Raw genomic sequence first — 22,498 nt, 5'->3', positions numbered from 1 at the left:
CCCTAGGACTAACTCCAGCTCCCAAGCCCTATATGGACCTTTTTCTGACTCCCCCACTTTGGAGATGCCCCACAGCTCCCCATGCTGTATGGTCTCCCTTGCTGCAGCAAGTAAGAACCTAACTTTATTCCTGTGGATGTGTTCCCAGTGGTCTTTGGCTGATGGGCACCGACCCAATAATATTTTCCTGCCTGTCTCATAGAGTTGTTATGAATATCACATGAAATAAAGCATGGAGAATGCTACATAAATGTGAACTTCTAAATTTGTTATTGTAATTGTTTATGTGCTGTTTCATCTTCCCCCTGCAAAAATAGTGAAGCCCTAAATTAGAAGAGACCAGCTCATATTTATCTTTGTGTCCTCAATGTCTAGAATAGTCTATAATGCCTAAGGTACTCAGTAACTGTTGGTTGAATGGAAAAAACAAATAAATGAACAAATGAAAAGAAAATCATGCTCTAGTTCTTCTTTTCTCCAGTCCAGCCCTGTGAGTGATCCAGACTTCCTCAAATGGGGTAAAGAAATTCCTAAGTGTTTAAATGTGAGCTTTACCTCCTGGGCAGACTGTCACTAGCACTTTGTAACAGTTACAGATAACCTTGTTTATCTCTTAAAAGTTTTCCTACCTGCAAGCTGGCTGGAATTGCTAGAGGGAATACTATTCCCTTTGCCCACAAAATCGATCCTGGAGCAATAACCATGCAGTTGAACAGCAGCACATTTTATAGCCCATGGAGCTGGTGTGTATCAGCACATTAGCCAGTGCCTCTTGTAATCACGCCCATGTTTAGCAGAATGATATACTTAGGTGCTTTTGTAATAGACTTGCACCAAGCAGAAATCATGGCCCGTGGAATACAGTGGCTCCACTGAACATTCTTAAATACTTTTAGCACAGCAAGTTCCAGTTATGGCTGGAGTCTCTGGGGATGCCTTTGATCAGTTAGAAGCTGCCAGAAAATTCTTCATACTCTAAAATCACAGAGGCTGTCCGGTGCTATGTCTTCCTTTCTGCCCTCCAGTTCTGGCAGTAGATGGTCCATTTTATCTTCCCCTCTCCCTTGAACCCACTTTCTAGTTGTCATGATTTCTGACAGATGCACCTTGGGGAGTAGGCAGGCATTTACCCTAGTGTAGGAGGGATGTAAGTAGACATCATTAATGGAACAAGCAAAAGCAGTTATCTCAGGAAGCACAGGCCCTACAAGTTGGAATGTAGGCCAGTGCTTTCTGAAACCATATTCTCTGCTAAGGCCTACCCTGCTGGGTATTTTACAAGGGAAACAATCCCAGCAGTGTGTTCGCTTTCCAATGCCCTCTCCCTAGGACAGGAGTAAAGACAAAGAAAATGCTGTATGGGCTTCCCCTCTCACTTCTAGCCATCAGAGGCGCATTTGCCCCTGAAACAAAAATGGAATGTGTCTTCAATGGGTTCCAATGCCAGTATGGAACTCCCCTAAGCAAGCCAAGAGACAGGGATTGTAGAGGCCTCCCGCCAGGAATTTAATGGCTTCTATGCAATTCCCAGTTTCTTCTCCCTGCCCAGAATCTGCTCTCAGACTGGATAGGATAATGTTGACTTAGGTGAGTGGGCAACAGTTTTTGAAAAGTAGTCCCCTTCACGTTGAACATTGGTGTCTAATTAGAACCTTGAGTTTGGCTAGTTACATACCCGTACATTTCCCATTTCCTTCTCTGTTCATTTCCCCTGATATTATTTGTGAACACATCTATTTTTTCCATTAGAATATACGCATCTATTGAGTAGCATTCTCTTCTCTTCCCCTTGTCTACCCTAGAGCTTAGTACAGTGCTTGATTTGTAACAAGTGCAAAATAGATACACACATTCGAAAGAAACATATATGTGGCCAAAGATCATGTGATTGTGGCAATTCCAATGGATTTAAGATTCAGTCTGAGCCTGACATTGGCATTTCAAGAGTTTCCTCTCATACCCTGGCAATAATAACACACCGTTTTTCTCAATGGAGATGGGATCTTGTGTCACTGGGAGAAAGAACGTGAAGGAAGCAGTTTGATCAAAGATCTTTCTGAATGAAAGACCTGTAAACACTTTCAACAATGGAACTCCTTGCTCTCTCTCCCTAAAGCGAGCAGCCTCTGAGGCTTTTTGGGAACTTGTGTTAGCCTTGATCTTGCTTGCAGTCTCTTCTCAGACTCAATTAGAGATTCCTTGGGCTCCCCTCCAGGAAGCTGCTAGGGCCTCTACACCTCCCAGGTGGTTAGTTTCCTGGTGGGTGGCATTTTGTTAGAATTTATACATTATCTATCCTTCAGAGACTTGTGGCTTACTTGGCTTTTGCTGCCTATCATTTCCCACGTTTCCTGGGGTGGGTTAGGGAATTGGTGGAAACTCCCTGCCTGATTTCCTGGTTCTATTTGAGAATCCAAATATCCCGGGCAATTAGAGCAGGGGTGTAGGAAGGCAGTGCCTTAAGCAAAAACTGGCCAGACAGGCATTAATACCTTGATGCCCTTTCAAAGCAAGCAAGTTCACATATCTGCTCACCATGTATTTGGTGGAGGTAGGAAAGGATTTGCATGGACCCTGGAGCCAGATCACTCAAGTTCAAATCTCACCTCTATCATTTCTGGCTGTGTTATTTTGGGCATGTTAACCTCCCGGTATTTCAGTTTCCACATCTCTAAAATGAGGATAATAGTAATAAGCACCTCTTATTATTGTTGTGAAGATTAGGAGTCCATATAGGTGGCCGGGTGTGGTGGCTCACACCTATAACTCCAGCACTTTGCAAGGCAGAGGTAGGCCGTTCACTTGAGCCCAGGAATTTGAGACCAGCCTGGGCAACATAGTGAAACCCTGTCTCTAAAATAAAAATACAATAAATTAGCTGGGCATGGTGGCATGTGCCTGTAGTCCCAGGTACCCTGGAGGCTGAGATGGGAGGACCACCTGAGCCTGGGGGTTGAGGCTGCAGTGAGCCATGATCTCACCACTGTACTACAGCCTAGGCAATAGAGTGACACTCTGTCTCAAAAAAACAACAACAAAAAAAGAGTTCATATATGTAAGATGCCTAGAAGAGTGCCTGACACATAGTGAGTTCTCATTATTAGCTATTGCTCTTGTCAAAATAGAACTAGTACAGATTTTCTTTGTGTTCAAAGTAGTTTTTTAAATTTTTCATGAATATAACATAGACTTTAAATTAATTTTGTGTTATAGTTTTTCTGTTATTTATGACTGGATTCATTAATACATACTACTCATTAAGGACAGAGTTAATTTACCTGACATAGATTTTGCTTGAAAAACTTATCCTATTAATGTTTAATATGTGTTTCTCAGTCCTGGCTTTCATGAAGGGAAAACATTTCTTGCTTTCTTATTTATCTCTTCAGTGTTCTTTTGTCATGTTCTCAATCAGACAACTTTTGGGTGGCATATTAAAGGGTTTGGGGCTGACTTAATGGAGTGAATCAGTCTTTCCTGGTAAGCAGCACTTCAGCACGTGTCAATCATTAGTTCTCAGAGTTCCAGCAGAGTGGGGTCTGCTTCAGATGGCATCACTGTCTTTGGGATGGGTGGCTTGGCCTGGTACCATTTTTCATGTTGGTATAAGAAACTTCTCAGTGGACAGAGGTTGATGCTAATAATGCTCTTCTTTCCATTAGAAAGCATCATTTCCTTTGGTGAGAGGGGTCACAGCCTGGGTCCTTCTGTTCAGGAAGGGGTACATGAGGTCCAGCCTTCAGCTTTATTCTTCTGATGCTTTAAAGTTTGTTGCGGAGGATGCTCCAACCAGCTGCTCCTTGCCTTGACTGGGCTCCTCCCTGAGTCTACGTTGCTGAAAAATTCTGAGAAATTTGAAAGGATGAAAGTTGATGCCTGTAATCACAGAAACTGGGGGTGCTCAGTCAGGAAGATCACTTGAGCCCAAGAGTTTGAGGCTGCAGTAAGCTATGATTGCACTGCTGCACTCCAGTCTAGGTGACAGAGCAAGACCCCATCTCTGGAAAAAAAAAAAAAAAAAAAAAAAAAAAAAAAAAAAGAAGGCAGAAGGAAGGGAAGGGAGGAGAGGGGAGGGAAAGGAAAAGAGAAGAAGAAAGGAAAGAAGGAAAGAAAGAAAAAAGAAAGGGAAGGAAGGAAGAAAGAAAAGAAGATGAAAATATACAGAAACGTCCCCGCATTCATCATTAAGATTAATAAGAGTCCCTCCTCCCAAACTATGCTCTTGGACCTAGAATCTATCTTTTCTCCTCCGCCAGTTCTCATCTTTCCGGGAATAGCATAATAGAAAGATGGGATAGATGTGGATTCAACTCTCTTTTTGCTGCTAGTCAGCTGTCTGACCTTGGAGAAGCTATTTAGCTTCTCCAATCCTCTATTTCCTCAACTATAAAATAGGAGTAATACTTCCAGGGTTGTCGTCAGGATCAAATTAGTTATTTTTTGTGGAATATATAGAACAGAATCTGAACTCATTAACAGCAGCCATTAAAAGTGGCTGCAAATAATCTCTTTTGTAAAGATTTATCAATCCCAATTACCTGCAGTAAGAAGTTATTCTGGAATATTGACTTTCTCCCATCTGAAATATGAGCTTTTCAAAGCCAACAACAGCATCTCCACTATCTCTATAGTTCCAACACCAGCACAACGCCTACTGAATCCCTTCCCTCTAGAGTGAATCTTAGGGATCACCAGTTTCTTTAATTTCATCAGCTCACTGGGATGTCAGCCCATGGATAATCAGACTGAGCAAAGGACTCACCTGTTGATAGTTAAATACGGTGTGAAGAAGATGCAAGAGAAACTAAATTAAACCCAGGTGCAGTGTGGGCTACTGAAAGGCCCGTGGTCACAGAGAGATTGCAGTATGGATAGATGGCGGCTGGAAGGGGAACCAAAGGTGAGTTGCCCAAGGATGTCCCATTTGGCTCAAGCCTGGCTGTGCCTGCATCCCCTGCCCACCTTTCCATTGCCCCTAGCCTCCCCAGTCGTAGGGTGCTGATGTTGTTTGTGAGTTCCATTAGATGTGTTCTGTTTACAAGTCTCTGCACACTTCATTTCCCCTGCCTGAAAATAAAGGGCTTTTGGAGAACGGCGTGAACCCGGGAGGTGGAGCTTGTAGTGAGCCGAGATCACGCCACTGCACTCCAGCCTGGGTGACAGAGCGAGACTGTCTCAAAAAAAAAAAAAAAAAAGAAGAAGAAGAAAAAAGAAAAAAAGAAAAAGAAAATAAGGGGCTTTTTAATAAGAAAGATTATATCTGTAGGTGGTTTAGCATAAAATGTGAGTTGTATTAGTCCTCTATTTTAAGCCAGGCATTATGCTAAATCCTTCACATAAATTATCTCTAATAATTGCTAAACCTCCCCAAATAGTATTATTATTATCATTTACTACCATGGAAACCCTTGACCAAATGAAACAGCTGTAAGTGATGGAGTTAGGATTCTAAGCTGGTTCCAAATTCTAAGGGCCTTGGTGTGTAGTTAGAAACCTTTGTTCTGGCCTGAGTTGTATAATGTTGACACATCATTGGCCTCTCAAGGTTTTCTCTACAAATTGGGAATAATCATACCTGTTCCACTTTCCACACAGAATGTTTATGAAGTTAAAGTGAGATAATGAGTGTTATGGCATTTTTATTGAGCATTTGCTATGTGCCAACCAATGCTGCCAATAAATTGAATGTTATTTCTATTAATTCTTATAAACCTAATGGTGCATATCCCCATGGCCTGTGCCCTCTGCCCTAAGGGTTGGATTTCTTATGGAAGTGTTTTGCTCACACCATAGTTCTTGAGAAATTCCACCCCAACTCAGTGTATTATTATCAGGCAAAGCTATCTCTTCCCTCCTTATCCATTTTCTCATCTAGTAAATTGGGATGAGCGTAACAACTTGTCTGTGAAAGCTCTGGGAGAAAATTGCTATCTGGATGCAAAGTATTATTCAGGAAAAAAAAAAACCCATCCAAAGATGATGTGTGTTAAGTGTCAAATTTTAGCTGTTTTTAACAGATACACTAATAGAAGGGGGAGAAAATCCATCGAGACATTTTGAACAGCCTGAGTTGTAGAAACAGGAAAAGGTTTAGCTGCCTGCTTGAAAGCATGCCTGCTACAACTGCAGACATTGCAGCAGTAAGTCCAAGTGAAATCGGGTTCCCTGGCCCTTGCAAAGCTTTGCTGGGGTTCAGTGCTGGCACTAGCCAAAGCTGGGAAGAAACACATCTGGTGGGATGCCCTGAGGGTGCTGTGTGACATTCTGTCCAGATGGCAGACAGGCATTTATAGCAGACCTTGTACCACAGATTGAATAATGCACCAAGAATGCAGTCTTGGTCCCATCTGCCAGGTGATGCTATGAGAAACTAAAGGAACACAGAATTTATTCCCCCTGATCCATTAAAGTGATTTTCCCAAACATATAAGCATGACTATATTTGCATGACCTGGGAGCACCGAGCCCTCTGGACTTGACAGCACATTATTACTGATGATCCTGGCTGCATGACACACTGCAGACTTGATGTTCGCCCTTGCATACTCAGACCTCAGAGAAAGGAAGGGGACCACAAAAGATAAGAAACATTATTCTTGTTTTGTGATCCTCCCACTCAGAAGCAGGAGGGCATCAGAAATCCTGGGAAAACTTGGTGGGAAGCAGGGAAGTGAATAAGGAAGTGAAATGAAGACAAAGATAGTGTCGTTGTAGAAGGCAAAAGCTATAATTTAAAAAGCAAAGGGTTAAAAATTGGGACTTGAGCTCTGAGTTCTGACATTATTAGCCATGTGATCTTGAAAAAGTCAGTTAATCTTTGGGAGTGTCAGCTTTCACATCTGACACTCCTGCCTCAGAGGGTGAGTGTACCTTGGAGCACTTTGTGAACTACAGAATGCTATTCCCACATAAGGTACTAGACTGTGGTGTGGATGGTGTTAAAACTGCCCAAAGTAGCAGACACCTGCCATCTTTCTGGTTGCATACTCAATACCTAGGTCACTGCCTAGCACAGGGTGGGCACTTAATTATGTTTGAGGGACTAATGATGCAAATCATTGAACTGCAGGAGATTAGAGTGGTAATGAGCTTGGCTGACCCGGAAGATAGAATTACCAATGAGTCCAATCTGCTTCACATCTGGACAGATGGGAGGTTGAGGTCACTCTGATACATGGAGCCAAAGGAGGTCCAAATATGCACTGTTTTATAAACTTCAGTACTGCATGCATCTTTTGTAAAGATAAAAAGCTTATGTGGATCCACAGGACTCACTGGAATTGTTTGGTGTGTGTGTTTTAACTTAATGAAACCATCTATAAATTCATTATGCTTATGAATTCCCATACAATTATAAAACCAGAGCAAATTTATACGTTAAATCTAAATGAAGCGAAAATACAATGAAATTCAAATGTGCATTAATGTAATGTGATGGATGATGCTGGTTTGTGAAATTAAATTGAGCCTCTAAATGTGAATAAGGTACTGAGTACTAAGGGGAAGATTATTTTGAGTGGCCATGCGATGACTCATGTCTATCACCACTTTTTAAAATTCACATCAGTGTGAAATATTCACCCTATGACATCATTGCTTCTCACTCAATAAAAAGACATCTTTATATAGTACATCCTTCTAAGTTATTTTCTTCTTAGTCAGGGATAAATAAAGTACTATTACTGACACCAAAATGAATTCATTAAAAAAACTATTTACTGGGCATCTACTGTATTCCAGATACTGTTCTAGGTGCCTGGGCTGCATTACTGAACAAAACAGACAAAAATACCCCTGCCTTTGTGGAGCTTACATTGTCATGTGGGATAAAGTCAATCAACAATAAAATTAATATAGTGTGTTGTGAGTTACTAAGTGTTATGAAGAAAAAATAGACAAGATAGGGAGATTTGGGAGTCAGGGGTTGGGGTATGGGTGGGTGCTGCAATTTTAAACTGTAGTGCAATTAGGCCTCATTGAGAAAGTTACATTTGAGCAAAGACCTGAAAGAGGTAAAGAATAAGCTGCAGAGAGAGGGAAGAGCCAGTGCCAAGGCTGTGAGTGCATGGGAGAGACCGGTGGGCTGGATGGCAGTAGGTGATGGAGAGAGTAATCAAGAGAGGTCACAGGGAGCCTGATCTCGTAAGCCCACATGGGCTATTGTAAAATCTCTGGCTTTTATTCTGACATAAAGGAGACCTCACTGGAGGACTTGTCAAGGCATAGCGTGGTGTGACTTACATTGTAGTAGTATCATTCTGGTTTTTGCATTGAGCTGAAGCTGTGGAATGGGGAGGCTGGATTAAAGATCATAGGGGAGACGATGATGCAGGGGAAAGAGGATAGCAGTTCCAACCAAAATGGTAGCAACAGAATTAGAGCTAATGGTCAGTTTCTCATGTTATGAAGGTAGATCCAACAGGATTTCCCTTTGTCTTGAATGTGGAGAGTGAGAGGAGGAAAGGAGCTAAGCATGACTCTAAGGCTCTTGGCTTGAGCAACTAGATGAAAGGAGCTCCCGTGAATTGAAATAGGAAAGACAAATGGGCAGGGAAGACTGTAGAGGTTAGGTGTTCAGTTTTGGACATGTTAAATTTGGGAAGCTTATTGGTAGGGTGATCGTATAATTTGTTGTACAAACTAGGACACTTGTTATATAGAGCAGAAAAGAAAAAACACTAATAATCATGCTGGAACAACAGGAGTCATCTAGGACCATCCCAGTCCAAGCAAGACATAGGTGCAGGTGAGGAGCAGGCAGTTAGGCTGACATTCAGGTGAGCAGTGTGGGCCATGGTTAAGTGTTTGGGAGATGTCAGATTATACAAGCTTTAAAGCCATGAGATTGGATGAGATCCGTAATAAATGAGTATAAATGGAGAGGAGAAGACCAAGGAGCAGAGCTATCAACAGAGTAAGGGTGGGCTCACTTTCCTGTTGAGAGGTCAGGGAAAAGAAGAGGAAGCAGCAACGCCAGTACACAGAAGTCTACATGTGGGCCAGAGACCAAGTGGCAAGACCAGGTCATGAAGTTTTCATCAGATAGTTTAGAAAAATGCTTGGATTGATATTTTAAAGATTGCCATCAAAATGTAAACACAAAATTTAAAATTTCTTGTAGAACCACTCAGACTCCCAAGAATATTTTTGGGTTCTTGGTTTGAGAGCGAGTGCCTCAGATCAATCAGTGGCAGGCACAGATGGCTACTACTGGCCTCAAGCCCATTGTTGGCTGCCTGGTACATCAAGATCACCATGTGATTTTGTGGGATATCGAAAATAACCCCTCAGGCAGAGAAAGATAGTCTCATCTGATTTTGTCAATGTGAGAATTGAAACAGATGTTGGGTAAATTTCTTGGTCTCATTTCTTCATATTCAGGTGTCTGCCTCTTGCACATTAATTTTTTACATCTTTCTACTTTCTTTTGTTTCTTCCCACCAGCCATTCATCATGTACTTTTTCTTTTTAAATCACTCCAGCACTTTTTAAGACTCTACTTCCACTCTCCATCTTTTTATTTCTAAGTCTCTGCTCCTGATCCATGTTAGGCCCATAAGTAAAGCTCTCACCCCATGGCCCTCCAGACTTAGAAGCTGGGATATCCTCCTTACCTCTGACCTTAGGATGACTCTTTTCCAGGGCCTTTTTTTATGTGGCCATCTTTCTTAGAGAGGGAGCCACTTTCTCCTTGGAAGTGATGGTTCCCCCAAATGGGCCCATTATTAATGGATCATCCTATAACCCAAGATATGGGTCCTTTTATTAATGAAGAATAGAGGATTCAGAACAAAAAGACAGAGGGGCTCTCCATGTTCTTACTATACAGAGGAGTGCTGTGTCTTAGCTGAGGATGCTCTGGGTTATGAGACAAGAGGCAAGAGTTACAAGAATTCCATTGGTTTGTGTCTGGCAATTTCCTCAGGGCCTCCATTTCCCTATGCTCTGGTGAGGATTCAGAATAATATCCACTCTTCTGGAAAGTCCGGGGGGATTATTAAGAAATAATCAAAAATCAAAAGGATATGAGATTTGGAACTGAGATATAGTTTGGCTATTTAGACAAATATATAATCTCTTTGTGCCTCAGTTTGTTTGCTTATAAAAATAGATATTACAAATAAAATTTCACAGCATTGTGAGAATTAAGTGGGGCAACACATAATAACATTATACACCTGTTAGCTGGGATTACTATTATTCTTTTCCATTTTAATACATTGGGCAAACTTTACTAGATTTGTTGTAGCAGGAGATCCAGAAGTAGCTGGAGAGATACTCAGGAGCAGAGTGCCAGGATTTCTTCTGTTGTGTCACTGTGGAAATGCTCACCTAATAGACTTATTCTCTGAGTCGGTAATTTTAATTTTTAGCTCTGCTGATGAATACAGAAATTTACTTTCTCTGAGTTCAAGAAAAGCTCACTACTTATTAGTTTTATCGTTTCCTTCCCCCTGAGTCTGAACCTGATTGATTTAACATTTAATTAGACAATACCTTCCATTTGTAGAATTCTATTCATTTATTTAGTCAACAAAGGTTTATGGAGTTTTGGCAATGTGCTAGACAGTGGGGCACACAAAACTGAATCAGACTAGAAAATGAACTCCAAGGAGCTTACGGTCAAGTGGCAAAGACAACTAATGTCAGTCATTAAGGTAAAATGAAGAAAGTGCCATAACAATGGCATCAATGATATGCAGTGGATATGAGAGTAAATGAGTGGTATTTTGGCTAAAGCACTTCAGAAAAGTTTTGCTGACGAGATGATAGGGGACATTGCAGGAGGCAGAGCTAGGGGGAAAGGGGAAGGAGGAGGGTTCAGACAAGGCACTGGAAATAGGGAACACATCAATGTTGCTTGAGTATAGTACATGTGAGAGAGGGGGTGGGGGAGGGAGAGAAGAGAGGCATGGAGGAAAGAAGGGCAGGTTGGTGATGTGCTTATTAAATAAATAAGCAGTAGAGACAAAATGTCTTTTGCCTTTCATGTCTCAGTTTCTCCTGAGACTCTGACAATTCATCTACTTTTGCATACTTCATTCTGGTGCTGCTGGCTATATGCCGAGCACTGGCTGGATGCTCAGAATAAAAACAAGAATGAGATACTGGGGATAACAAGGCCATTCAGAATCTTGATTTCAAGCACAAAGTCAATCCTGTCAACTAATTTACTCAAGTGTTACCACTTATCCCATTAAAATCACTAACCCATAGGCCCTATTAGTTTTTCCACCGTCCTCACCCTCATCTTATCATCCATCAGTTCCTTTTCACCTGGATTCCATATTCTAGTATCATAGCCGCTCCTTCATAAAAATTCTTAACTTTTCTCTCCACCCCCTATAGTAAACAGCTGGCAAAGTTTCAATAGTCCATGTACTCGATGCCTACACTGGAAAAAGAAGGAAGGAAGGAAGGAAGGAAGGAAGGAAGGAAGGAAGGAAGGAAGGAAGGAAGGAAGGAAGGAAGGAAGGAAGGGAGGGGGAGGGAGGGAGGGAGGGAGGGAGGGAAGGGAGGAAAAGAAATGAGTAGGAAAGAAAATAAGGAAGAAATGAAAAAAGGAAGAAAGCAAAAGAAAATACACAACTTGTTGCTTGCTGGATATCTGTAATTTTTTTTACCACAAATCTCAAAATAATACTTTACATTGGCCAGACAACCCAACTACATCTTTCTAAATGAAAAAAATTCACTTTTACACTCTCTGAGATGACTACTTTACACTTTTTTCCTTTCTCTCTAATCTCGGCCACCATACCACAGCTGATGGTCTTGCTTTGAAGACACAGCTGGAAAAAAAATTAGGTCATTATTTTAGACATTCTTACAAGCCACTGCATCTGTAGGCATACACTTTGCCTTCCAAAGTATACTCTCCTTTGGTAAGTACATTGATATGTTATTTTTCCAATAAATTTTTTTTCTTGGAAGAAGTAGCTTCCTGTGTGACTTTGGAGAAGTGCCTTAGCTTCTGAGTCTCAATTTTCTTATATGTACAATGGGGATAACAACCTGCCCTGCCTACCTCACAGAATTATTGAGGGGATCAAATGTGTTGGTGGAATTGGAAGCACTTTGCAAAGTATGAAAACACTACAGAGGGACATGATATGACAGAATAACTAGGGGGCCACATCTTTTGATTTGAGATATTAAATAGTAGGCCATATAGGTATTCATTTCAAATGGCTCAAATTAAGAAACTTGAATGAAAGGACTGGTTACAGAGATGTAGACAGGGTTAAAGTAACATACAAGATACCACTAAGGCACCATTAGCCACAGTGGGAGCCATTTACTTCCCCAAGACCCCAGGGGCAAGGGGAAGATGTAGTATTACTGGAACTCAGTCAGAGTTTGCTGGGAGTGGAACGGCCTTGAGGGAGCAGTAGCTCTGGAAGCGTGCAGCTCCTGCCCGGGGACTTGATGCTGAAGCAGGATGGGACGGGAGAGGAATACCTCTCTCCTGTACCCTCTGACCTGCTGCTGACTGTTGGCCAATTCCAATAAAAGCCAGAAGGAAGGCAGTCTAGGCCTGTGGTCCACAGAGTCAACCTCTGGGTCACAAAGCAGGGCCAGAGAAGGGTGGGGAATGGGGAAGGGGAAGTTAGCAAATAGAGAATTATCAGCACAGAAACCATTCTCTGAGGGAAGTGCTATACAGTATTTCAATTAGGAGACTGTAATAGTGAAAACTGAAATTAAAAATGGAAACATTGATAAGGATGGACTGTTCAACCTTCCTCCTTGCCTGTGTATTCAGAATTTATTTTTTCCCTGTAAAGTGGGTGGCTCAGAGGTGAGCTTGCAGCCCAGTAGGCCCCTGGGCTCAACCTGCAATGCAGAATTTGAAATAATTGATTTAGTTCGTGGACCGTGCTAGGAGCTCAGAGAAGGAAATGTGAGCAACTTTCCTACTTACTATTTTTCTATTGCTCACCTAAAAACCATTCTTTCCCTTTCTTCCTTTCCTCTCTTTTCTTTTGTCTTTTGAAAAGAGCACAGTTATTGAATAATTGTTAGCACATAGCATGTATTTGATGCTATCCCTGGAGATTTTGGTCTTTGCTTGGTAACAGTCAATCAGCACGTTTTCCTCTTAACAATATTAACATCCAAGATGGTGAGATAAACAAGCTCATTAAAAAGCAAGTTGTTACATGAAGCAAACACCTTAAACTAATAAAGCTTGGCATCCACTGTGGTACACCCAGGGAAACGGTATTAGCAGTCTTGATAGCAGTCTGCATTTAAGAAAAAGGCCCAGAAGGCAGCCAGTTTATCCTGTAGAAATATTCAGGAACCTCATCCATTTATGATGCCATGAGGAAATGCTAGGCCTGCATGCTCAGAGAGAAAATGTTCAGATGGCATGCTTATAGGAGGCTCTTTTCATTCCTTTAAGGGAACTTTTTCCATTTATTCAATGAACATTTATTGAGTATCTGTGAGATGCACTGTGCTGGCGACTAGGCATATAAGGATGAGTAAGATGCCATCCCAGCCATGAGAGGGTTCACATTCTGCTGGATGAGATACTGATGGGTAAACAGACCCAGGTCTAGAGAGTTAAGTGCACTGATAGACATATGCCCAGAGGAAGCCTGTAGGAATATAAAGAAGGTGTAATCAGATCCAATTAAGGCTGGGGAACAGGATGGAGACAACTCTTAGGGCCTATGCCTTTCTTATTTATTCAAGGAACAGTGAATATAGCATCACACATATAGTTCTAAGAGTTTTGATGGCCTAGTCTTCCATTTACTTGGAGGCTCACTGAACCAGTGGGCAAACTATTCTACTGGAGACCATACAACTTGATGCAATTTGGAAGGTGATGTCTACCCCCAGGCCTGGAGCTGTCTCCAGGTGAGTGGAAAGCCTCAGCATGCACACAACACCCATGCTGGCCCATGGGGTCATGGGTGAATAACTGGCTGTAATAATTAGGCATCCCAGGAGGGCAGGACACTGAGGCTTGACCTGGGATGAAAAGGGATTGGGGGAGGAATGGGGTTTGCAGTGGTTAAAATGAGATTTGTAGGTTTCCATCTAAACTGGTCCGATTGAAGAGAAATTTTGGAGCTGCAAGGCCTACGTCCCCTCAAGGAAGGCTAGGACCCATTTGACCTTGGAGAAGGATAGCTCTTTCATATCTAAAAAGCAAGGAGTGTGAGGGAGAAATCTAACGTTTATCAAGTACATATTACATATTCTGCAATTCTGATTGATGTTAAGCTCAATTAATTTTCCCATATTCCCATGAAAGAAGGGTTTCCCCGCTGCTGCTTTTAAATCTCTGTCTTAAAGAAATTTAAGGTTGCAGGGAGTTTAAGGAAGTGGACCCAGGCACTGAGGAGATAAGTGGTGGGAAGGATTTGAATCAAGGTCTGGCTGACCCTCCTATCCCACCTCCCGCAGATCCTGACTTGAGTCTGAGTGGCATCCTGGCTCAGAGCTTTCCTCTAAGGTAGCTGCAGCTCCCACTATATCCTTGGAGTATCACTTGGTTGGGTGATAAAGAATGAAACTGAGTAAGCATGTGGTTTAGCTGGCCTGTCCCTGTCTCTGTGTGGGGAGTCAGAATGGTTGAGGCAGACCCATCTGGTTCTGGAGCCCCCTTAGGAGACCAGTTAAGGAAGGAACAGCACTTTCCTAGGTCTCGGAGTCAATTTAGAAAGAAAAGGGTCATGAAACAGCCACGTTTATGTGTAGTATTTTTGCTAATTAACCTCCAAAGAGAGCCGTGATGTTGGCTAATTTTTAAAGAAAATATTCTTTTTCACCTGTACTTTTGTAAGCTGGAGTTTATTCTATTGATCTCTTTTGAGGGCATGAGATTAATATTCCCCAGTGTGGGAGGCATTGTGCCTGTCTTTCTGTCTACCATTATTCCCACAGCATTGAGCACACTGCCCGGTGGGTGCCCAACAAGTATTTGTTGAATTGATGAATTCCAGAAGCAACTGGAAAAGGCTATCAGTAGTACCATCTTTGAGCTCACCGCTGGGCTCTCCCCAGGTCATTTCTAGGTTAGAGTGGAAAGAATGGGACCAGTGGAATCTAGTGTGAATTGTTACTGGTTGAAATAGAAACATGGCATTGCTGGGTACTGCCACATACCCCCCACCCCCAACCTCGCACCATGTCTCCCCTTTGTGCCTTCTTCCTCTTTAATGCACTCTGTGGAGGAAGGGAGGCAAACTGAGAAAAACAAAATCCCTGATGAAGGGCAGGAAGTCATAATAAGTGGAAGAAGTGGGGGAGCAAAGGATATAGGAGGTGTAAAGGAGGGAGAAATCCATTCTGAATGAGATGGGATTACATGAAGTGTTACGATGGCAGCTCCTATAGCCAAAAGATAGAAACAAAGCAAAGCAAAACAAACAAACAAGAAGCATTTTGGGAGTCTGAGATTAAAGTCTGGCTTTCCTGTGACCTTGAGTAAGTCTTGTGCCCTTGGTGGCCTCAGCTTCCTCATCTGCTGTGCGAGAGGATGAACAAGCTGGGCTAGTCCACAAGATAGTTTCTTTTTTCTCCAATTTGTTTTTAAATTTACACAACGTAAAATTCACTTTTTGTTGTATAGTTCTCTGTGAGTTTTGACAAATGCGTAGAGTTGTGTAGCTTTTCCCAAAATTCTTTCATGGTGTTCTTCTACTGCGAACCCCTCCCTCATAGTCCTGTTGTCTTGTCTCTCCCAGAATGTCATGAATTGAACCTTCAGTACCCAGCCTTCTGGGTCTGGTTTGTTTCACTTAGCATAATGCATTTGGGATTTATCCATGTTATTACATGTCACAGTACTACATTCCTTTCTATTGCTGAGTAGTATTCTATGTATGGACATACCAATTGTTTATGTATTTGCCTGCTAAAGATTACGTTGATTCTAGTTTTGGTCAATTATGAATAAAGCTGCTGAAAACATTCACACACACATTTTTTTGTGAATACAAGGGTTTATTTTTCCTGGAGTAGCAGTGGAACGCCTGGGTCTTATGGTAAATACAGGTTGAATTTTATAATAAACAAAAACTCTTTTTCAATATGGCTGTATCATTTTTCACTCCCACCAGCAACATTTGAGAGTTTCAATTGCTCCACATCCTTGCTAGCCCTTGGCATTTTCAGTTTATTTTATTTTACTTGTTCTAATAGATATGCACTGGTATCTTAGTGTGGTTTCTATTTGCGTTTCTCTAATGATTAATGACGCTCAACATCTTTTCTTGTGCTTATTTGCCATACATATATCTTCTTTTGTGATGTGCCTGTTTAGACATTTTGCTCCTTATTTTTTCCAACTGGGTTGCTTCTTTTCTTGCTATTTACTTTGACAGCTGCGGATATATATTGGACACAAGTTCTTTGTCAGATACGTGATTTGCAAATATTTTCTCCCATTCTGTGGCTTATGTTTTTTAATCATTTTCTTAAAAGTGTCCTTTACAGAGCAAAGGTTTTAAAAATTTTGAGAAAGTCCAATTTATCATTTTTTTGTTTTATGGATCATGCTTTTTTGTCACATCTAAGGATTCTTTGCCTAATTAATCTAAGATCACAGAGATATTTTTTCATGTTTTCTTTTAAAAGTCTTATAGCTTTATATTTCACATTCAGGTCTACGATCTATTTTGACTTAATCTTTATGCAATGTGTGACCAGCAGCTCCTCCTCTTCCTCCTCCTCCTCTTCTTCCCCTTCCTCCTCTTCCTCCTCTTTTGCATAAGTTCCAGAACTATTTATTGAAAATATTATGCTTTCTCCAATGATTTGTCCACACACTTTTGTCAAAATTCAATTGACCATATTTGTGTGTTTTCATTTTTGGACTTCCTATTCTGTTTCATTGATTTGTGTATATATCCTTCAGTCATTAGGACATTGTTTTGATTATTTTTGCTTTATAATAAATCTTGAAGTAAAGTAATGTGAGTACTCCAACTTTGTTCTTCTCCCAACCCCTAAAGTTGTTTTGGCTCTTCTAGTTACTTTGTCTTTCCCTATAAATTTTGGAATCACCTTGTTGATTTTTATAAACATCTACTGGGACTTTAATTAGGATTTTATTGAATCCATAGATGAATTTTGATCTATAGATTCAATAAAACATCTCAACAATATTGTTTCCTCATTCATGAAAATAGCCACTTATTACTTCCTGCCTTTTATCTTTCCATTTATTTAGGTCTTTCTTCAATTTCTTTCATCAGTATTTTACCGTTTTCACATATATTTCCTGTGCAGTTTCCCTGAACATATTTTGTTCGACTTATGCATTTCATTTATTTTGGCACTGTTGAAAACAGGACTCTTTTACTTTAAAAAATTAGATTTCTAATTACTCATTCCTAGAAAATAAAAATATTGATAACATTTTTATCAGTTGATTTTTATATAGTGGCCTTATGTCCTGCGACATTGGCAAACCCACTTATTACTTTCATGATTCTTTTGTAGGTTCTTTCAGATGTTTTTTTCTTTCAATATTTTGCCTAGTTTTGATGTCAGTCTAATGTTGATATAAAAGAAGGGTCTTAAATTATATAAGTATCTACTTTAAGAAACCAGAAAAAGAGCAACTTGAACCCAAAGCAAGTGACAGAAAGAATATAATAAAGATAAAAGCAGAAATCAGTAAAACTGAAATGAGAAAAACAAATAAAATCAGTGAAGTATTGCAGTATTTTACATTTCACATTCAGGTCTATGGTCTATTTTGACTTAATCTTAAAATACATAAATGTATTTTACATTTTTTGGGTAAAATACACACCAGTATTTTGTAAAAAAAAAAATACAAAAATACATTTATGTATTTACAAAAGAAATAAGATATCAATTCTATATAATCTCAGAAATGCAAAGAGGTGGGAGCACTTCCCAACTCATTTTATGTATTTTGTGTAAAATAAAATCTTCATTCATTTCATTTCATTCAACGTTTGAAAATTATGGGTATAAAGTTGTTATGGTCTTTTCTTTTTAAAAATTAATTCATTCATTATTATACTTTGAGTTCTGGAATACATGTGCAGAACGTGCAGGATTGTTACATAGGTATACATGTGCAATGCTGGTTTGTTGCACACATTAACCTGTCATCTACATTAGGTATTTCTCCTAATGCCATCCCTCCCCTTGGCCCCAACCCCTGACAGGCCCCAATGTATGATGTTCCCCTCCCTGTGTTCTTATGTTCTCATTGTTCAGCTCCCACTTATGGGTGAGAACATGTGGTGTTTGGTTTTCTGTTGCTGTGTTAGTTTGCTGAGAATGATAGTTTCCAGCTTCATCCACGTCCCTGCAAAAGACATGAACTTATCTTTTTTATGGCTGCATAGTATTCCATGGTATATATATGCCACATTTTCTTTATCCAGTCTATCACTGATGGGCATTTGGGTTGGTTGCAAGTCTTTGCTATTGTGAATAGTGCTGCAGTAAACATACATGTGCATGTGTCTTTATAATAGAATGATTTATAATCCTTTGGGTATATACCCAGTAGTGGGATTGCTGGGTCAAATGGTATTTCTGGTTTCTACATTCTTAAGGAATCGCCACACTGTCTTCCACAACAGTTGAAATAATTGACACTCCCACCAACAATGTAAAAGCATTCCTATTTCTCCACATCCTCTCCAGCATCTGTTGTTTCCTAACTTTTTAATCATCGCCATTCTAACTGGCGTGAGATGGTATCTCATTGTGATTTGATTTGCAGTTCTCTAATGACCAGTGATGATGAGCTTTTATTCATGTTTCTTGGCTGCATAAATGTCTTCCTTTGAGAAGTGTCTGTTCATATCCTTTGTCCACTTTTTGATGGGTTGTTTGTTTTTTCTTGTAAATTTGTTTGAGTTCATTGTAGATTCTGGATATTAGCCCTTTGTCAGATGACTAGATTGTAAAAATTTTCTCCCATTCTATAGGTTGCCTGTTCACTCTGATGGTGGTTTCTTTTGCTGTGCAGAAGCTCTTTAGTTTAATTAGATCTCATTTGTCAATTTTGGCTTTTGTTGCCATTGCTTTTGGTGTTTTAGTCATGAAGTCTTTGTCCATGCCTATGTCCTCAATGGTATTGCCTAGGTTTTCTTCTAGGGTTCTTATGGTTTTAGGTCTTATGTTTCAATCTTTAATCTATCTTGAGTTAATTTTTGTATAAGGTGTAAGGAAGGGGTCCAGTTTCAATTTTCTGCATATGGCCAGCCAGTTTTCCCAACAACAATTATTAAACCGGAATCCTTTCCCCGTTGCTTGTTTTTGTTAGGTTTGTCAAATATCAGATAATTGTGGATATGTGGTGGTATTACTGAAGTCTCTGTTTTGTTCCATTGGTCTATATATCTGTTTTGGTACCAGTACCATGCTGTTTTGGTTACTGTAGCCTTATAGTATAGTTTGAAGTCAGGTAGCTTGATGCCTCCAGCTTTGTTCTCTTTGCTTAGATTGCCCTGCCTATCTGGGCCCTTTTTTGGTTCCATATGAAATTTAAAGTAGTTTTTTTCTTATTCTGTGAAGAAAGTCAACAGTAGCTTGATGGTGATAGCATTGAATCTATAAATTACTTTGGGCAGTATGGCCATTTTCATGATATTGATTCTTCCTATCCATGATCATGGAATGTTTTTCCATTTGTTTGTGTCCTCTGTTATTTTGTCGAGCAGTGGTTTGCAGTTCTCCTTGAAGAGGCCCTTCAAATCCCAATTGTGAATGGGAGTTCACTCATGATTTGGCTCTCTGTTTGTCTATTATTGATGTATAGGAATGTTTGTGATTTTTGTACATTTTTTTATTATACTTTAAGTTTTAGGGTACATGTGCACAACGTGTAGGTTTGTTACATATGTATACGTGTGCCATGCTGGTGTGCTGCACCCATTAACTCATTTAACATTAGGTATATCTCCTAATGCTATCCCTCCCCACTCCCCCCACCCCACAACAGGCCCCACTGTGTGATGTTCCCCTTCCTGTGTCCATGTGTTCTCATTGTTCAATTCCCACCTATGAGTGAGAACATGCAGTGTTTGGTTTTTTGTCCTTGTGATAGTTTGCTGAGAATGATGGTTTCCAGCTTCATCCATGTCCCTACAAAGGACAAGAACTCATCGTTTTTTATGGCTGCATAGTAGTCCATGGTGTATATGTGCCACATTTTCTTAATCCAGTCTATCATTGTTGGACATTTGGGTTGGTTCCAAGTCTTTGCTATTGTGAATAGTGCCACAATAAACATACGTGTGCATGTGTCTTTATAGCAGCATGATTTATAGTCCTTTGGGTATATACCCAGTAACGGGATGGCTGGGTCAAATGGTATTTCTAGTTCTAGATCCCTAAGGAATCGCCACACTGACTTCCACAATGGTTGAACTAGTTTACAGTCCCACCAACAGTGTAAAAGTGTTCTTGTGTTCCTATTTCTCCACATCCTCTCCAGCACCTGTTGTTTCCTGACTTTTTAATTATCACCATTCTAACTGCTGTGAGATGGTATCTCATTGTGGTTTTGATTTGCATTTCTCTGATGGCCAGTGATGATGAGCATTTTTTATGTGTGTTTTGGCTGCATAAATGTCTTCTTTTGAGAAGTGTCTGTTCATATCCTTCGCCCACTTTTTGATGGGGTTGTTTTTTTCTTGTAAATTTGTTTGAGTTCATTGTAGATTCTGGATATTAGCCCTTTGTCAGATGAATAGATTGCAAAAATTTTCTCTCATTCTGTAGGTTGCCTGTTCACCCTGATGGTAGTTTCTTTTGCTGTGCAGAAGCTCTTTAGTTTAATTAGATCCCATTTGTCAATTTTGGCTTTTGTTGCCATTGCTTTTGGTGTTTTAGACACGAAGTCCTTGCCCATGCCTATGTCCTGAATGGTATTGCCTAGGTTTTCTTCTAGTGTTTTTATGATTTTAGGTCTAACATTTAAGTCTTTAATCCATCTTGAATTAATTTTTGTATAAGGTGTAAGGAAGGGATCCAGTTTCAGCTTTCTACATATGGCTAGCCAGTTTTCCCAGCATCATTTGTTAAATAGGGAATCCTTTCCCCATTTCTTGTTTTTGTCAGGTTTGTCAAAGATCAGATAGTTGTAGATGTGTGGTATTATTTCTGAGGGCTCTGTTCTGTTCCATTGGTCTGTATCTCTGTTTTGCTACCAGTAGTGCACATTGATTTCGTATCATGAGAATTTGCGGAAGTTGCTTATCAGCTTAAGGAGATTTGGGGCTGAGAAAATGGGGTTTTCTAAGTATACGATTATGTCATCTGCAAAGTGAGACAATTTGACTTCCTCTCTTCCTATTTGAATACTCTTTATTTCTTTCTCTTGCCTGATTGCCCCGGACAGAACTTCCAATATTACGTAGAATAGGAGTGCTGAGAGAGGGCATCCTTGTCATGTGCTGGTTTTCAAAGAGAATACTTCCAGTTTTTGCACATTCAGTATGATATTGGCTCTGGGGTTGTCATAAATAGCTTTTATTATTTTGAGATATGTTCCATCAATACCTAGTTTATTGAGAATTTTTAGTATGAAAGGATGTTGAATTATATCGAAGACCTTTTCTGCATGTATTGAGATAATCATGTGGTCTTTGTCCTTGGTTCTGTTTATGTGATGGATTACATTTATTGATTTGCATTTTTTGAACCAGTCTTGCATCCCAGGGATGAAGCTGACTTGATTGTGGTGGATAAGCTTTTTGATGTGCTGCTGGATTTGGTTTCCTAGTATTTTATTGAGGATCTTTGCATCAATGTTCATCAGGGATATTGGCCTGAAATTTTCTTTTTTTTTGTTGTTGTTGTGTCTCTGCCAGGTTTTGGTATTGGGATGATGCTAGCCTCATGAAATGAGTTCGGGAGGAGTCCCTCTTTTTCTATTGTTTGGAATAGTTTCAGAAGGAATGGTACCAGCTCCTCTTTGTACCTCTGGTAGAATTTGGCTGTGAGTCCATCTGGTCCTGGGCTTTTTTTTCAATTGGTAGGCTATTAATTACTGCTTCAATTTCAGAACTTGTTGTTGGTATACTCAGGGATTCAACTTCTTCCTGGTTTAGTCTTGGGAGAGTCTATGTGTCCAGGAATTTATCCATTTCTTCTTGATTTTCTAGTTTATTTGTGTAAAGGTGTTTATAGTATTCTCTGACGGTAGTTTGTATTTCTGCGGGAAGAGTGGTGATATCCCCTTTATCATTTTTTTTTTCTTTTTGAGATGGATTCTTGCACTGTTGCCTGGGCTGAAGTGTAGTGGCGTGATCTCGGTTCACTGCTACCTCTGCCTCGCCAGTTCAAGAAATTCTTCTGCCTCATCCTCCTGAGTAGCTAGTATTATAGGCGCCTGCCACCACACCCAGCTAATTTTTTGTATTTTTAGTAGAATGAGGTTTCACCATGTTGGCCAAGTTGGTCTCAAATCCTGACCTTGTGATTCACCTGCCTCAGCCTCCTAAAGTGCTGGGGTTACAGACGTGAGTCACTGAGCCCG

This window comes from Nomascus leucogenys, chromosome 12 (assembly GCF_006542625.1).
Source record: "Nomascus leucogenys isolate Asia chromosome 12, Asia_NLE_v1, whole genome shotgun sequence".
NCBI classification, from domain to species: domain Eukaryota; kingdom Metazoa; phylum Chordata; class Mammalia; order Primates; family Hylobatidae; genus Nomascus; species Nomascus leucogenys.
Note: the sequence above shows the minus strand (reverse complement) of the source record.